Source organism: Erinaceus europaeus, chromosome X (genome assembly GCF_950295315.1).
Source record: "Erinaceus europaeus chromosome X, mEriEur2.1, whole genome shotgun sequence".
NCBI lineage: Eukaryota > Metazoa > Chordata > Mammalia > Eulipotyphla > Erinaceidae > Erinaceus > Erinaceus europaeus.
Window position 1 is genome coordinate 40538150 of NC_080185.1, and position 18499 is coordinate 40556648.

Here is an 18499-nt window from a genome sequence, read left to right on the forward strand (position 1 = left end):
CCTCAACTGGTGTACTGCTACCAGCAGCTCAATCTCTCCTTAGGCTCCTCCTTGTCCACAAGCAACATGTGTTTGCACTAACTGGTGGTTTGGTGGATTCCTGAAGTCACTCTTGTCCTGCCTTGTTGCAGTCCCAGGTGGTCTCCTTTGGTATTCCTAATTGACCCAGGAGAGGAGAGAAACCGAATTTGCCATTTTTAATTAGCTGAGTAGTATTTGATTGTGTATGTATAGCAGAACTTACTCAGCCACTCATCTGTTGTTCCATGGGTTGCTTCCAGGTTTTGGCTTATTACAAATTGTGCTGCTATAAAATATGCAAAATATCTTAACAGGTGCCTCATCAAAAAAAGATATGCTGATGGCACATGACCATGGGAGAAAATACGAACATAACGTACAACAGATATGAGGCTAATATCTGAGATACATAAGGAGAACACAAAACTCAGCAACAAAGAATCAAACAATTCCATCAAAAAGTGGGAAGAAGGGCTGAACATATTTGACAGCAAAGAAGAAGACATATTGATGGATGACAGTCACATATAAAATGCTTGCTGTCACTTATTATCAGGGAAATGAAAATCATAACTTCCATGTCACTCTTGTGACAATGACTTTATCAAAAAGTCACAAACTGAAGGAGTTCCAGGGATGTGGCCAAGGAGTAACAGTCATGGAAAGATCCTGCCCAGGGAAAAAACAAACAAAACTGGAAGAAAAAAAAGGCATCTGAACCTCACAGCAAAATCTACAAAGTTTAAGGATGCAAATGGGTACATGGAAAAGTGGCAAGGGACAGAATCATAGGGAAGAGGGGGCCTCAAATTTGAAGTATACCAGCAGCTGTGGAAAAACAGCCAGAACCATTTCAAAGCTCAAACACCAAATGCTGGGCAGCAGTATGGGGACACCCAAGACTGCTGAACATGGTGGCCAGAGGCCAGAGGATAGTCTGAAAACGACACACACAGCTAGGCCGTGAGCCACAAAAGGCAATAATTGTCTTGGATAAGGAACTGTGAAAGCAGTTGCAGGAAAGAAACAGAGCCATGTTGAAACACCCACCACCCACAACATGCTTATGCAAAGTGGACTTGAGTAACAGGGGAGACTCTCCCTTTTCCCTATAAACAATACACCCACAGCACCATCTGCCAGTTGAACAATAGAAACCACATCCCACTGGAACATGGGAAAAAAACACGAAGTTTCAGCATTACAAAGATTTGGAAGGTAAGTCTGAGCTTGAATTCAGAAAGCTAATTATGAAGTCAATTCAAGACTCCAACCATAGCATGTAAATGCAAATTAAGGAATCCAGATATCTCTTCACCAAAGAGCTAATAATTTCAAAAATAGAACTCCTAAAGGAAATCCTGGAATTAAAAGAAATCTTTGACAGCACATAAGCCTATATCATAGGCCTTATATCCAATGTAAACTAGCTTGAAGCTAGAATAGCAGGACTGGAATATAAAACCACCACACTCTCAAAGTGCAAATCAACTGAAGAAAGATTTATGAAAAATCAAGCAATTCTCTGTTAAATAGCAAACTCCATCAGAAGAAAAAAAAAGTCATTGGGGCTCCTGAGGATGAAGTAAAGGAGAAAGGAGCAAAGAAATTATTGCAGAAAATGTTCCAAACCTGGGCAGTCATCAAAATATAGATATATTTTGGTGCCCTACAACAAATTTAGTCAGATCCTGTCCTGCTTTGACATTCCCTTTCTGTTATTCTTTCTCAACTTCTGTTTATGAGTGGTATCATCCAATACTCATCTTTATCTTTCTGACTTAGTTCACTTAACATAATTCTTTCTATCTCCATCCAAGATGGGTTACCTTTCCCATTTAGGGAGCTACTCTCTTCCCTGATGCAGCTTTCTGGTCCTTTTCTCAGCCATGACATCATCTCCCCAGACAATAACTTGGATCCACCTGCATACCAGATTTCAGGCTCAAGAAAAAAAAAAAAACTAGTATAGCTACAGACCCTTTGAAATATAACTAAAATATGCCTATTAGCTATCTGCAAAGTGGAGGACACCCCCAACACTTCATCTGCATTATTCCAGCTTTTAGGTACATGAATATTCAACAATTTGTTTGGCTTTGTATGTTAACTCTCATTTCAGCCACCAGGTTCCAGATGCTAGCAGGATGCAATCAGACTTCCCTGGACAGAGGACCTCACCAATGTGCCTTGGAACTCCGCTTCCCCAGAGCCCTTCCCCACTAGGAAAAGAAAGAGACAGGCTGGGAGTATGGATCGACCTGTCAACGCCCATGTTCAGTGGGGAAGCAATTACAGAAGCCAGACCTTCAATCTTCTGCATCCCACAAAGAATAGGAAAGCTATCAGGGGAGGGGATGGGATATGGAGGTCTGGTGTTGGGAACCATGTGAAGTTGTACCCCTCTTATCCTATGGTTTTGTCAATGTTTTCTTTTTATAAATAATTTTTTAAATCTGAAAATGTATATATACATAGATATAGAGGAAGCTGAATGGAAACCAAAACTACTGAACCCCAAACAGCTAATGCCAAGACACATAATAGTAACACTTTCCAAAAGTAAGAACAGGAAAGAAATATTCCAGGATGCAAGAGAAAGAAAGAAACTGACATACAGAGGCAGAATAATCAGGCTTTGACCAGATTTCTCAGCACAAACCCAAGAAGCAAGAAAGGAATGGAATGATACTTTACAGTATTAAGAGATAAGAATTATCAACCATGTGTACATTATCCTGCCTAACTATCCTTCAAGTATGAAGGAGAAACCAAAAGCTTCCCAAACATAAATAAACTGAGGGAATTAGCTAACAACACTGTCTTGCTGAAAGGATAAGAAGAAAAGGAATTCTAACTCAAAATGAGGTAATTTGTAGTAAAATGTAAATGGGAACTCTAACAGCAGCAAAAAGGGGAAAAACATATAGGAAAAGAGAAGGCAGAAAGGACAGAGTGATATGATCAGTGGTAGGGAACCAAGGCCAACTGTCAAAGACCTAGACATCAGAACAGAAACTCTTAAATCTTGATCTTTACCTCACCTTCACTGGAAGCAAAAAGAAAATTGTTGAGTGGGACAGGTCAAGAAGAGAGGCATGAATATGTGATAACTCTACATGTAGGTGGAACTTGGGAGACAGAGTTATAAAGGGAGACCATATGATGAATCTTAGATTGAGGATGGTGTACTGCACCAAAGCAAGGGAATGGAGGGAGACAATGGAATAGGGGGTCTGAGGGAAGAGGGGTTTAGGGTCCTTGACGGGGTGGAGATGAGTATATAGCAGACATCTGTTAAATAGAACTGAGAAACCATACACATGTATAAACAAATGTGCTGTAACTCAACTCCCAAATGAAAAATATTTTTTTTTAAATCAAAAACCAGTGCTGGTGGGGGTGCAGGAAAAAAAAAACCCTTGTACATTACTGATGGAAATGTCAACTGTTCTGGTCTCTATGGAGAAAAGTTAGAGCTCTCTGAAATCACTATAAATAGACCTACAATATAACTGAGCAATCCCATTCCTAGGCATATAACCAAAAAACAGAATGTCAATAATCCAAAAATGAGTGCTTGTGTTGATTGCAATGATATTCACAATAAACAAGATATAAAAACTACCTGAGTACCCAACCACCAATAAGTGGATAAAGATATGTTATAGATACAGGGTAGAATACTAGTCTACTATAAGACTGATGATATTTCAAAAATCCTAGGTTCACTCTCCCACGTCACCATAAGCCAGTTCTGAGCAGTGCTCTGGAAGAAATAAAAGAAGGAAACAAAGACAGAAAGAAAGAAAGGAAGGAAGGGAGGGGGGGGGGGAGAAAGGGTAAAGAAAGTTGTGGTATATATGTACAATGGAATACTACTTAGCTGTTTAAATTGATGAAATAATTCCCTTTGCCTCATATTAGATGGAACTTCTAGGCATCATGTTAAGTAAGAAGGAAAAAAGAGAAGGTCAAATGCCTGATGAACTCACTTATAGGTCAAACTTAGAAAACAAGGACAGAAAGGGAAAACACAAAGTAAAACTAGGACTGGGCATGGTGTATTGCTCCCAAACAAAGTGCTCTGAGAAAGAAACAAGAACATAAAAAAATAATAACTAAGACTTACTCAGACTCCAGAAAATCTATGGTAATTATCAGAGGGAGTAAAGAGGAGAGTTAGAGCAAACAGTAGAGGAATCTCTTAGGTGTAATGGCACCGGGACTTTGGTGATGTATGTGTTGAGTTTTATACATATATAATACATGTAAAACTGAACTTCTAAAAGATTGTGATACAGTAAACCAATGCTAAATCAATTTTTCAAGAAAATTTCTTCTTCATCTTGATGGAAATTATTGGTATCATTTATAATTTAATATCTAAATATTATTTTCTATATTTAAAAAAAACTTGTTTTAATAGAATGAGTTCAAAATAACAGTTAAATCCTCCAAATTTTTCAGAATTATTTATCCTTGGGCTGGGGAGACAGCATAATAGTTATGCAAATAATTTTCATGCCTGAGTTTCCTAGGTCCCAGGTTTAATCCCCAGCACAACCATAAGCCAAAGCTGAGCAGTCTGGTCAAAAATAATAATGATGAGGGCCGGGCAGTAACCCAGAGGGTTAAACGCACATGGCACGAAGCACAAGGACCGGATTAAGGATCCCGGTTCAAGCCCCCAGCTCCCTACCTGTAGGGGGGATTGCTTCACAGGCAGAGAAGAAGATCTGCAGGTGTCTATCTTTCTCTCCTCTTCTCTGTCTTCCCCTCCTCTCTCCATTTCTCTCTGTCCTATCCAACAACAATGACAGCAATAACAACAACGATAAAAACAACAAGAGCAACAAAAGGGAAAACATAGCCTCCAGAAGCAGTGGATTTGTAGTGCAGGCACTGAGCCCCAGCAATAACCCTGGAGGCAAAATAATAATAATAGTTACAATAATAATAATGGTAATAATGACAATAATAATATTAAATATGAGAGAATTATTTATTCTTGAGGTCTGTGATAAATAGATCTTGAAATCAATAAAAAGTATTGAACTGCAGCCCAAGAAACATTCAGGATGCCTGTCCTTCTGTGTCTGTCATACATAGATCCTGTTAGCAATCTTATTCCTGAAAAGAAGTATTACTGTTTTTCCCCTTTTTTCTATTTTGAATGGGAGAGTGGCCTGCAACACATGCATTTTCATCATTCCTGGGTCTCTTTTTTTTAAAGTGATTTAATAATGATCAACAAGATTGGGATAAAAGGGGAATACTTCCATACAATTCTCACCACCAGCATTCCATATACCCTTCCCTTCACTGGAAGTGTCCCTAGACTTTATCCCTGTGGGAATATGGACCAAAGATTTGTATGAAGTTCAGAAGGTGGTAAGTGTGACTTCTGTAATTAATTCTCCTCTGGACATGAGCCTTGACAAGGTCTATCTATACTCCCAGCCTGTTTATATCTTTTCCTAATGGGGTAGTGGGGTAAGGCTCTGGGGAGTTGGGTACCGGGGGCTGGCCCCGGCAAAAGTAATTAGGGTACCTTCTGAAGAAAAGGGCAGTCAGTGGATGAATGAAGTGAGTGACACCTCAGCTGCTTCAAGTACAGGAGAGAGGCACCTCTCTTTTTTTCTCTCTGTAAAGATGTATTTATTTAAAAAAAAGAGACATTAACAAAACCATAGGATAAGAGGGGTACAACTCTACAAAATTCCCACCACCAGATCTCCATATCCCATCCCATCCCCTCATAACTTTCCTATTCTTTATCCCTCTGGGAGTATGGACCCAAGATCATTGTGGGATGCAGAAGGTGGATGGTCTGGCTTCTGTAATTGCTTCCCCACTGAACACGGGCATTGACATGTTGATCCATACTCCCAGCCTGTCTCTTTCCCTAGTAGGGAGGGTCTCTGGGGAAGCGCAGCTCCAGGACACATTGGTGGGGTTCTCTGTCCAGGGAAGTCTGGTCGGCATCCTGCTTGCATCTGGAACCTGGTGGCTGAAAAGACAGTTAGCATACAAAGCCAAACAAATTGTTGAACAATCATGGACCTAAGGGCTGGAATAGTGCAGAAGAAGTGTTGGGGGGTACTCACTGCAGACTATTGTGCACTTATGCTTTCAGACATATATTTTGCCCTAGTTTATGGATACGTGTGAAATATGCTTTCACTGGACCTAGTCTATATCTATGTTTTGGGACTTTGTTAGTTTATTTTTGAACAATTTTATCCGGATATAATTGGTATCATCTAAGATTGTTTTCATTAACATCAAGGATACAGTTGACATCATGCATGATTTTTATTAACATCAAAAATAACCTTAAACAACATTATTAAAATTTTAGGTATGTTTTCCTTAGAAAGTTCTCTTGGTCTGGGGCATCCTAATCTTCCCTTGAAAGTTCCCTTGGTCTGGAGCAGCCTAAATCTTCCCTTGAAAGTTCCCTTGAAATGACCATATGTGTTTTAACCATCTCCCTGTTCTGGCTTTCTTTTTGAATAAACATTCCTCCCTGGAACTAAATCTAATAGCTTTTCTTCTTAACCCATTCTTAGATGGGTCTAACTAGATCATATAAACCAAGTCTTTTGTAATATCTAGTAAGCTGTCTACCTAAATAATTCTTCTGCTGTAAAGTAAGCACAACATGGGGGTTCTCTTCTGGCTAACTTTTGCCTATATGAAGGTTTACTAACTTCTACCCATATACCCTAATGTTAGCTATGTAACTTCACAACCTCTATATTCATCATAGATACCTGTAAGTGGAAGCAGGGGGTCTGTGGGTGAGGGTAAGTAATAGGGTCTCTATATATTTAGGTGGAAACCAAGTCTGCCACTCAAACTATAAGCCACCCATAGTTCTGGTTTTTGGTCTGAGTCCAGCTAACAGAGAAGCTGTAGTGGTGACAAATAGCTCTTTTTCTGAAAGCCTCTAAATGAGTACATAAGCTTCCACTTCTAGGCTATTTTTAGTCTTGTTACACTCACTGCCATAATTATTGTCACTATGTACTTCCCCTGGGGATCTCTTTTTATTGTCCCCAGGTATTATATGTGCATGTCCATAATAGCCAGTAAGTCCTCAAAAAAACAATGTAATTGGAAACAAACAGGTGAATAACTTCAGTTTGGTCTAGGACTTCCAACTTTGCAGGCTGTTCTGGCCTGCTAGGGACTATGCCATACAGCAGACTTGACTTTGCCTCTGCCAGTTGGGTTTCTAGGACACATTTGTGAGGTCATCTGCCCAGGGAAGTTAGGTTGTTGTCATGGTAGCATCTGCAACTTGGTGGCTGAAAAGCATTAAGGTATAAAGCAGAACAAATTGTTTAGTAATCAGGAACCTAAATGTAAGAGTATAGCACATAAGATCTGGAGTCTTTATGTTGGAAGAAGCTAGGAAGTCTATTTCAGGTATATTTCAAGGGCCCCATGATTTTATTAATTTTTGCCTGAGCCCTACAGATAAAATTACTGTCTGGAAAAATAGTGTCAGAGTTGGGAATAGAACTAAAAAGCTGGATTGTGGCAGAGAATAGTTCCCAAATATGGGAAAATTATATAAAAACCATTAACTATAAACCTCATCAATCTGACCTAGGGCCCATGTCTATTCATATTTAGCAGAGAAGCCTATGTCACCAACCTTTGCATCCTTCTTGGCCTGGGCTCGCTAGGAACATCCCAGGCTGCACTCATTTCAGTATCAGTCTTCCTGGAGTGGCAGAATATGTCGACCTAGCATCCCTTCAGAGATTGAGTCAGTTTCTACCATTGTTGTTTTACACAGAGGGAAAGATCTTATAGAGGCCCACAAGAGGGTTTATGATGTTGCTCCTGATGGAGCTGACCAGTGATGGTGTAGAGGAGGATCTGTTAGAGGTCTAGGCCCATTATATCTATGTGAGAATTCCAGGATTCCCTGACTAGGGCCCCAGATGATAGGGTCATGGGCCATTTTTGTCATTCAGATAAAGAGATAGATGACAATAGAGAGATGACAGATAGATAAATGATGGATGAATAGATTGGCAGATACACAGACATCAGAGAACCTGAGTTGCCCCTGATAGTGGCACAACCATGTGAAACCAGGACTAGACCCTAGGCTGCCAGAATACCAAAACTGGCATTCTAGCTGGTAAATCATCTGGCCCCAAAAGAAGCATCTCCTTATTCATTATTTTTAGATTTTGTATTAATTTGTAAAGGTTTATTATACATATTCCAGCTATTGCTATTTACTAATTTTTTTTCAACTCAGCCCACCCATTTATTTTTTTTCTATTCTTTCCCAGGTAGCTTTAACCATAACAGAGTGTCCAAATTCTTCTTTCTTTGGGGGAAGCTGACACCTCTCTTTTGGATACCATCTTTTATCATCCTGTCCCTGCTTGCATGAACCATAACCAAGTGAAAATTCGGGAACTCCATGCTGTTCACATAGCCTACAGTGCCTCCATACTAGATGGGCATAATTCTGTGGATCATAGCAACAAGGAGAAACACAGCATGGGCCCCTAATAGTGCCATTTGACAGAGGAGACTGACGGTGGGGGTGGAGTCTAGTATTAATGGTCTTGATTGGCCAGGAGACATGGCAATTGTCACGCCTCAGCAAATGACGTTGGAGCTTGCGCTCACAGGGTTCCACTCTTTGTTGCCGCCTCTCCTGGCGGGCAGGCGACATCTTGCTGGTGGCTGCCCCTGATCGTTTGTGCTGTCCGAAGTGCTGTCCTGTTCAGGTCTGAGACAGTTCTGGGTGGGCAGCCCCTAGTTTTCCCCTCCTATCAGAAAGCCTTAGAAGCTGTCCCATTCTCGAGGGTCCCCTCTGCTCTCCTCCAAAGCCCTCGAGTCATGTCTCCCATCCATAGCTCCCCCAACCAATGGCTCAAAGATCTCAAGCGCCATCTTCAGGGCCTCTATGTTTGTTCTCATTGTCAGGTCTCAACATCTGCCCTGAGAGCGACTTCCAGGAGCCATGTCTGCCTCAGGAAGTGGTGACCAGACCCCAAGGACCCAGGATAGCCCCGAAAGTTTGGTGGGAGTCTCCGACAAGGAGATTGGAACCGGAGATGGTGACCGGGTTGCCAGCGAGGGGCCCGCATCCGCAGAGGGCCACCTGGGGCCAGAACCCCCTGAAGGAGAGATGGCACAGGAGGCCGGGGAGACCTGGGAGGTGGACTCCTCTGGAGAAGTCAGAGTGATCTGGGGGGCTGGAATAACTGGCAGGGTCTGGGATGTGGGAGAAGCCAAGAAGGCCTGGGATAACTGGGATAACGAATCCTGGGAGTTTGAAGATAGTGATGATGTATGGGATTTTGGAGATACTAGTCTAGAAAAAACAGACAGGTCTGATGATGATGACTTAGAATTGGTCTCAGCAACCCGGCCAAAAAGGGCTAGGAAGCATAGAGCTGCAAAAAGGTCAGAAATTGTGGAGATCCAGGACTCCAGTGACGACGAAATGTCCATGGAGACAGGAGGCACAAGGTATAGAGGTGCAAAGACATCAGAAATAGTGGAGATCCAGGACACCAGTGATGAGGAGGTGTCCATGGAGATAGGCAACACACATCATAGAGCTATGAAGGCCTCAGAAGTTGTGGAGATCCTGGACACCAGTGATGAGGAGGTGTACAGGGTAGAAGGAGAGTTAGAGGATATAGCTGAGGAATCCTCAGAAATCCTGGAGATCCAGGACACCAGTGATGAGGAGGTTTTTGGGGATGTAGGAGACATAGAGGATGCTTCAGGTTACATGGGGGCTGCTGAGGAGAATTGTACCTCCCTGGTGCCATCCTGCAGCAATAGAGAAATCCCTGACATGGATCCAGGTGAGGAAGATTTCAATGTCCTGCCATTAGCCATGGAAGTCCTCCTAAATGCGTATCGCATCCACATGGCTAACTTTCGACACATGTTCCTTGATCTGGTGCACTCACTTCTGCAACGCATCTACTACAGTGAATACATGCTGTTCCAGACCTTTGGTGGCCATGTAAATGCGAGCTCTGTGCCTCGCAATCCCACAATGGCCTTGGCCAAGCTTCCCATATGTAAGACACCTAAGAAAGCACGTAAAAGGAGAGTGGTCCAGGAGGAAGATAAGGGCCTGTCTCTGGTGACTATCACCAACAATAGCATCTTCAAGTCCATGGATGCACTCTCAAAAGTGGCCGTAGCAGAGAAGACTATGAAATCATCCACAACCAATCCTGATGGTGAGAAAATAAGGGGTGACATCTGTGGTCCCAATGGGGCAGGTTCTCCAGCCAAGGGTGGGGGAATAGGGCTGCAGGGCAGAGGTGGCACAGTTGGTGCCCTTGCCTGATAAGATAAGCCCCAGACACAGGTGGTATAGGCTGGACGTGCCCATTCCATCATCACCTTTATGGTTTTGATACCCTCTACCAGCCTTAGGCCTCAGATTAGACATCTGAGACAAGCGGTGCAGTTTACGAGCCTTCTGTGAATGGCACTAATTCCAAACTCTTTTTCTTCCCCCAAAGAAACAACTGAATATCAGGAAGAAAATGTTAATGAAGAGGTCCAGGATGCTACAACTGAGAAAGAAAAGGAGGACGATAACGAAAACAAAGGACTGGAAGAAAATCTTCCTCTGCCTGCAGAAACTGAGGAAGAAAAGAAAGATAATAACAGAAATCAAGAAGGACCAGAAGAAAATCTTCCCTTGCCTTCAAGAACTAAGGAAGAAGAGGAGAACGATAACAAAATCCAAGAAGGACCAAAAGAAAATCTTCCCCTGCCTGAAGGAACTGAGGAAGAAAAGGAGAATGATAAAATCCAAGAAGGGCCAGAAGAAACTCTTCCCCTGCCTGCAGGAACTGAGGAAGAGGAGGAGAATGATAACAAAATCCAAGAAGGGCCAGAAGAAACTCTTCCCCTGCCTGCAGGAACTGAGGAAGAGGAGGAGAATGATAACAAAATCCAAGAAGGGCCAGAAGAAAATCTTCCCCTGCCTGCAGGAACTGAGGAAGAGGAGGAGAATGATAACAAAATCCAAGAAGGGCCAGAAGAAAATCTTCTCCTGCCTGCAGGAACTGAGGAAGAGGAGGAGAATGATAACAAAATCCAAGAAGGGCCAGAAGAAAATCTTCTCCTGCCTGCAGGAACTGAGGAAGAGGAGGAGAATGATAACAAAATCCAAGGGCCAGAGGAAAATCCCCTGGCTGACAGCATGCACTGAAAAACCAGGTATCTGCTTATAGCTTTGAATGCCACCTATCTTTCCTGGCATTTACCTGTTAACCAACACTTTAAGATGTTCTTAATTTTCTCCATAAACTAAGAACAACTTGTTCTAAAATCAGTCTTAATGTTTCATGTGGGCTATTAGAATTTTTAATAGGCTACTAGTGTGCCTATGAATATAAAAGCAGTTTTGATACAGATTTCATGCTGATATATTTCTTTTGCTGAAGTCTTTTGCCTTCAATGTCTAAGACTCCTGACAAGTACTTACATATATCAGTTCTGGGATCAATATCTGTTTATAAGACAGTTCCCAGAAGCAGAACCTAAAGTGGCTAGACTATGCACCAATGGCCCTTTACTATGTAATTGTGGAATTGTAGTTTCCTTACTAACCAGGAAACAACACCTTTTACAATGGGCTACATACAAATAATATTTTAAGATCTTTATGTAGACCCATTCTTAGTTTAGTACCTAAATAAGTGTTATTTTGTTGATTTTTTTTATCTTATTTAACATTCAAAAGGAAAGAAGCTTGGGCATAGTATTGTTTATTACTCATTTTGTAGTAAGGTATTCATGGATAATTAACTAATACTTTTTTCTTTTGGCATTTTTATAGCTTTATATTTTATAGGTCTCTTTCTCACAGACTACATATGGAAACTAAAGATCTAGGGAAAGCAATGGAAATATTATTAGAGGAACAAACACCAGCTTTTTAGGGAGAGAGGTTTCTTAAAATCCTAGAATTACTTGCAGGAAAAAAATTGTCATATTAACCAAGAGGAAAACAGTTAGTATAATCACACTTTTTAAAGCCACCGCTTTTATCCAGGGTTTGAAGTTCTAAGAGAAAAAGAAATTGTATATATATATCCATCCAAAGCAGTTGATAAGCACAAAACCATTTTCTTAAATCTGAAAAGTCCTTACTTCTATTCAGTGTGTGATTAACTGATTTTTCTGTCATTTTATTTTACAGTTGAGAAGACTAAAGACATGCTGGAGAAAGAAGAATCTGTTCTTTGCTTTTTTTGTTTTTCAACTTTCAGGACTAAGGAAATTCTGTTATCATTTCACAGTTTAACATCTGACAAGTAATATCCACTGAAATCTGATGTTTCTAACTTTTGCAGATATATATAACAGCCTATGTGCAAGTTACAAAAAACTTTTCCTTAGATCAGTTCGGAGAGGTATATATGTGACACTAAAATCTATCTTCATTTTTAAGGGATCGTTTTTCCACCACTTGCTTAACATGAATTCTTTTTTGACTAGCCTAAATATTCTAAATGCTATGTTTAAAACAGTTCCGTAAAAAGAAAAATGGAGGCCAAGCCTATGAAGCTGTACTGTCAACCTCATTAAGCACATGTAGCTGTTGTGATTGGAGATATCTGCAAGTGTAAAGACACACTTCAATGTATTCTGAATGGCAAGTTACATCTTGAAATGATAACATTGATTTACACACAATACAATCTTAAAAATACTTTGACTGGTGTTTTTTTTTTCTTCTGTATTATGGCTACTAATTAAAACATTTAAAATTATATCTTACTCTCCCAGTTGGAAGGAAATGCACGAATAATCCAGTGAGCCTGGATCCTGACTTTGCCTCAGAGCAGTGCTTCTAAAAGTGTTGTCTCTTGTCTAGTGTCATCAGCATCACCTGAGAACCTGCTAGAAGTGCAGATTCACTAGTCACAACCAAAATGTGTAAATCAGAAATTCGGTGGTTGGGGGAAACTGGGTCTTGGCACACTTGGTTGAGTGCACGTTATAATATATAAGGACCTGGGTTTGAGCCCCTGGTTCCCACCTACAGGGGAAAAGCTTTTTGAGTGGTGAAGCAATGCTGCACCTCTCTCTCTTTCAATCTCTCTCTCTCTCTCTTTCTCTATCTCCCCCAGCTGTCTCTATCCAATACATAAAGATAATTTTAAGAAAATAAAATAAATTAGGGCATGAGACTCACCAAAACTATGGCTTTTTATTATTAGGGGGTGAGATCCAACAAAGGTATGGCTTTTTATTATTAGTGATTTAGTATTGATTTACAAAATTATGGGACAACAGGGGTATAATTCCACACTATTCCCACCACCAGAGTTCCATGACCCTATTCCCTCCATTGCAAACTGCAGTATCCTTCCCAAGGTGACAGACATAGGAGACTATATATTCGTTTAACTAGTTCTCTATGAGATGCTGATGGCTAAGGCTGAGAAGCGCTGGGACAGAGCCACAGGGGAGGAAGCTGGGACACAACTGTGTTAGGACCAGACTTAATTCACTGACTTGTGGCTACTACAGGTAAATTGAACACAGTGACAAGGGCCCATCTTAGGAACAGATCAGAACTAATGAGACAAGAGTGGTCAACTGGGTGGAAGCAGTTGAAAATAAGTGTTTGGGGGAAAATCTGGTTCTAGGGGTCAGCAAAATAGCTGTCTTATCATGTACAGGATCCAAGTTCAAGCTCAACCTTTGCCATACTGTACAAAGCTTTAGTGCTATGGTATCTTTCCTTTTCTCCCTCTGTCTGAAAAAAAACCTTAGAGTGATTATGCTTTGGTGAGGAAGGAAGGGAAGGAGGGAAGAAGGGAAGGATGGGAGGGAAGAAATACTGGTTCCAGAAGGATATGAACATTTTGTAACATGTATGTATGAAGTCCAAAAAATGAAAATGACATATAATAAAAAAAATTTCAGGGGCGGGTGGTGGTGCAGCAGGTTAAGTGCATGTGGCTCGAAGGGCAGGGAGCTGCATAAGGATTCCAGTTCCAACTCCCAGCTCCCCACCTACAGAGGGGGTCACTTCACAGGCAGTGAAGCAGATCTGCAGGTGTCTATCTTTCTTTCCCCCTCTGTCTTCCCCTCCTCTCTCCATTTATCTCTGTCCTACCAAACAATGACGACATCAATAACAACAACAATAATAACTACAACAACAATAAAAAAATAAGGGCAACAAAAGGGGAAAATAAGTAAATAGGGGACCAGGTGGTGACACACCTGGTTAAGTGCATACACTACAGTGCGCAAGGATCCAGGTTCAAGCCCCTGGTCCACCTTCAGGGAAAAGCTTCACAAGTGGTGAAGCAGGGCTGCAGGTGTCTCTCTGTGTCTCTCCCTCTCTATCTTCCTCTTCCCTCTCAATTTTTCTGTCTCAATCGAATAATAAATTTAATATATATATATATATATATATATATATATATATATATATATATTATACTGAATGCTTGGGACATTGTAGGGTTTTGCTTATCTTTCTTTCTCAAAGCCCTACACACTAATATTTCCTCTCTGTGGGCACAAAATTAATTACTATTAAAGAACAGTCAATACTCCTAAAATCTCTTTTGGTCTCTGGTGTTGACATTTAAGAATATATTACCACATAGTACTACCAGTACCTAGAACTACATGATCAGACAAAAGGCAAAGAACTCCTTGTCACCATTATTTAAATCAACTGACAGAGAAAGCAATGTGATTTGTGGGACTTCACTGATTCCTCACTGCTTTTGCTATTCTATTTATTATGTAAGAAATGTTACCTTAATTTAAAAATGCATTAAAAAAAAGAACTCCAGGAAGTTTGCAGTGAGTAGAGCACTGGGCTTGCATGCATTAGGACCTGAGTTCAATCCTTAGCATTTTTTACCTTCCTTATCTCATCTTGGGTGGAACTTGAAGTAATCATGTTAAGTGAGATAAGCCAGAAAGAGAAGGATGAATATGGGATGACCCCACTCATAGAAGTTGAAAAATAAGAACAAAGGGAAAACACAGAGTAGAACTTGGACTTTGTATTGCACCAAAGTGAGGGCCAGGGGTGGGGGGCAGTGATGATGGCGAAGGAGAATCTAGGTGGGGGGTGAAAATGTTATATGAAAACTGAGAAAAGTTAACACATGTACAAAATTCGGTATTTTACTGTTGACTATAAACCATTAATCCCCCCCGATAAAGAAAGATAAATAAATATTCACTCATGGTTCTAGTGAACACACAACCCCTAATTTTAACAAAGAGCAAGCAAAGTAAGAAATATTTATTTTGTTTTCATTTAAGGGATCCACAAGCACTCATTCAAATTATTGTCCTCACCAATTATTTATTGGCTATTTTTATGGGTTAAAATAATGCTTTTTAATGGATCAAATTAATTTCTATAGTGTGTAATCTAAATCATCTCCACCAGATGATTGATTCTAATACTCAGCAAAGATAAGAAATCACTATGCAAAATCTTCAAGATTATTGAGATTTTTGTGTGTATTTTCAAAAACATTCCTACTTTTAGGGAGTCATGCAGTTAAGGAGGGGGGTGATTTCAACTTTTTGATGAATATAACTTTTCATTTAAGAATGATTTAACATTGGTTTACAGTATTATAATTTTTTGTTTATTTTCCCTTTTGTTGCCCTTGTTGTTTAACATTGTTGTGGTTATTGATGTCGTTGTTGTTGCATAGGACAGAGAGAAATGGAGAGAGAAGGGGAAGACAGAGGGGGAGAGAAAGACAGACATCTGCAGACCTGCTTCACCACTTGTGTAGTAACTCCCCTGCAGGTGGGGAGCCGGGGGCTCGAACCAGGATCTTTAGGCTGGTTCTTGCGCTTCGGGCCACATGTGCTTAACCCGCTGCGCCAGCACCCAACTCCCAATATTACAAAATTTTATTGTGTGTGTTTCATACACCTCATAACACTCACTACCGGTATCTTGTACCATCACACCAATTAGAACTCTTCACCTATTCTCTCTTCCTCATCTGACTTCTTTGATAATTATAATTTTCACAAGTTGATTATTATCATTGTTTTTGGAAAATTCTTTTATTTATCTGTAATCCACGTATGAGTGAAACCATTTCTATTTTACTTAGCATAATCACTTCCACCTCCATCTAGTTCATCCCAAATAACACAATGCCATCCTTATATTAACAGTGTCATCCAGTGAGTACATCTCATAACTTCTATCCAGTCATCTGTTGGCAAGCAGTTATATTGATTTCATAATTGAGTCTTATGAATAGTGTAGTTTTTGTCAGTGTTTCCTTTTTATAAATAATTTTTTTAAAAAATGAATAGTGTAAATATGAATGTAGGGGTATATATACTTGAACCTGTTTTTTTATTATTTTTAATCTTCTTTGAGTGTATTCCTAATAGTGGAACAGACAGCAATGTGTTTTCATTTTATTGAGAACTCTCCACATCATTCTCCATAAAGGCTGCAGCAGTTATGGATCCCCACCAGCAATGTATCAGAGCTCCTTTTTCTCTACGCCCTCACCAGAATATGTCATTGCCAAACTGTCTGACAGAGGCCCCATCTTGTTCCACATAATATGGGGGAGAACTTCATTTTTTCACCATTGGGCATGATACTAGTTGTATGATACTAGCTGTGGGTTTTTCCTATGGGGCCTTTATTATGTTGATGGCCTTTATTATATTCTTTCCATTCCCAGTTTATTAAGAATTTTGTCATAAATGGGTATCAAATCCTATTGAATGCTTTTTCAGCGTTGATTGGTCTGACCATGTGGTTTTGTCTTTTTTGTTGATGTGGTGTATTATTTTAACTCCTTTGCAGATGCTGAATAATCTCTGCATCCCTAGGGTGAATTCCATTTGGTCTGTATAGATAATTCTCCTAGGGTGCTGTTAGATTTGATTTTCCAGTGTTGTTATGAGGATTTTCCACCAATAGCAGCCAGATATTGGTCTATAGTTTCCCTTTTTTTGCACCACCATTTCCCAGTTTTGAATCAGGGTGAATTTTTCTCATAGGATATGTTTGGGAGTATTTCTCCACAACCACCACCCCTTAGAATTTTGGGACTTTTTTTAGTTATATCTGAACTATTCCAGCCTTTATGTTCATGATTAATCAACAATTTCTTTGGCTTTATATGTTAACTCTTTTTTCAGCCACCAGGTTTCCAGTTGCTACCATGATGCCAACCGGACTTCCCTGGGCAGACGACCCCCACCAATATGTCCTGGAACCCTGCTTCCCTACAACCTCCCCACACTAGGGAAAGAGAGACACAGGCTGGGAGTATGGATCGACCTGTCAACGCCCATGTTCATTGGGGAAGCAATTACAGAAGCCAGACCTTCAACCTTCTGCACCCCATAGTGACCCCGGGTCTATACTCCCAGAAGGATAAGGAATAGGAAAGCTATCAGGGGAGGGGATGGGATACAGAGTTCTGATGGTGGGAATTGTGTGGAGTTTTACCCCTCTTATCCTATGTTTTTTGTTAGTGTCTCCTTTTTGTAAATAAATAAAGATTATTTATGTTTGTTAAAAAATAAAAAAGAAGAACTTTGGGACTTAGAGGAATTTGACCAGGATGAAAAGTAGGTTTTTTTTTTTTAAGTTGTATGGAAATTACTAGTGAAATCATCTGTACCTGTTTTTTGTTTGTTTGTTTTAAGGAGACAATTGACTTAATTTCTTCGTTTGTGGTTAACCTGATCAGGCAGTCTTTTCCTTTCTGTTTCAGTCTTTGTAAGTTATATGATTCCAATAATATTCATACCATTTCTTCTAAGTTGTCCACTTTGTTTACATATTTTACAATATAATATTCTTTTATGACCCTTTGCATTTTCTAGAAGATCAATTGTAATGTCACCTTGCTCATTTCTGATTCTTTTTGCCCTTTCTCTACTTCTTTTTAAAAATTTGCTTTTTTAATAGCGCAAACAGACATAAAAACCATAATGTCACTCTGACACATGAACTTGGAACCTCATACTTTTAAATCTATTGCTCTAACCACTGTGCAAACTCCAGGCTGCTTTCTCTTTACTTCTTAGTGAGCCTACTGAGAGGGTTGTCCATTTTATACTTTCAAAGAGTTGGTTCTTGGTTTTATTGCTATTTTGTATCATCTCAGTTTCTATTTTCTTACTGATCTGATTTTGATTATTTCACTCCTCTGCTGACCTTGTTGCTCCTTTTATAGCTCCTTCAGAGTTGATGTTAAATAGTTTTTAAAAAATCTTATTTGTTAATGTGGACTTGTATTGATTACTAGGCACTTCACTCTTAATGCACTTTTGTCCCCCATAGGATCTGATAGCTTGCCTCTTCATTTTCACTGTTCTCTGGATTATTTTTTACATCTCTTATTGAGTTCTTCATTGATCCAAGTGTTATGCAGCAGCAATTTGTTTAGCCTCCACACATTTGAGA

General features: G+C 40.0%; 1 long non-coding RNA gene across 1 annotated transcript; it reads left to right on the forward strand.

Annotated features, from left to right (window-relative positions):
• The first annotated feature begins 11126 nt into the window (after positions 1-11126).
• Positions 11127-12760, forward strand: LOC132535946 (uncharacterized). Its single transcript, XR_009547670.1, has 2 exons — positions 11127-11262; positions 12248-12760. It is a non-coding gene; the product is annotated as an uncharacterized LOC132535946 (long non-coding RNA).
• The last annotated feature ends 5739 nt before the right edge of the window (positions 12761-18499 follow it).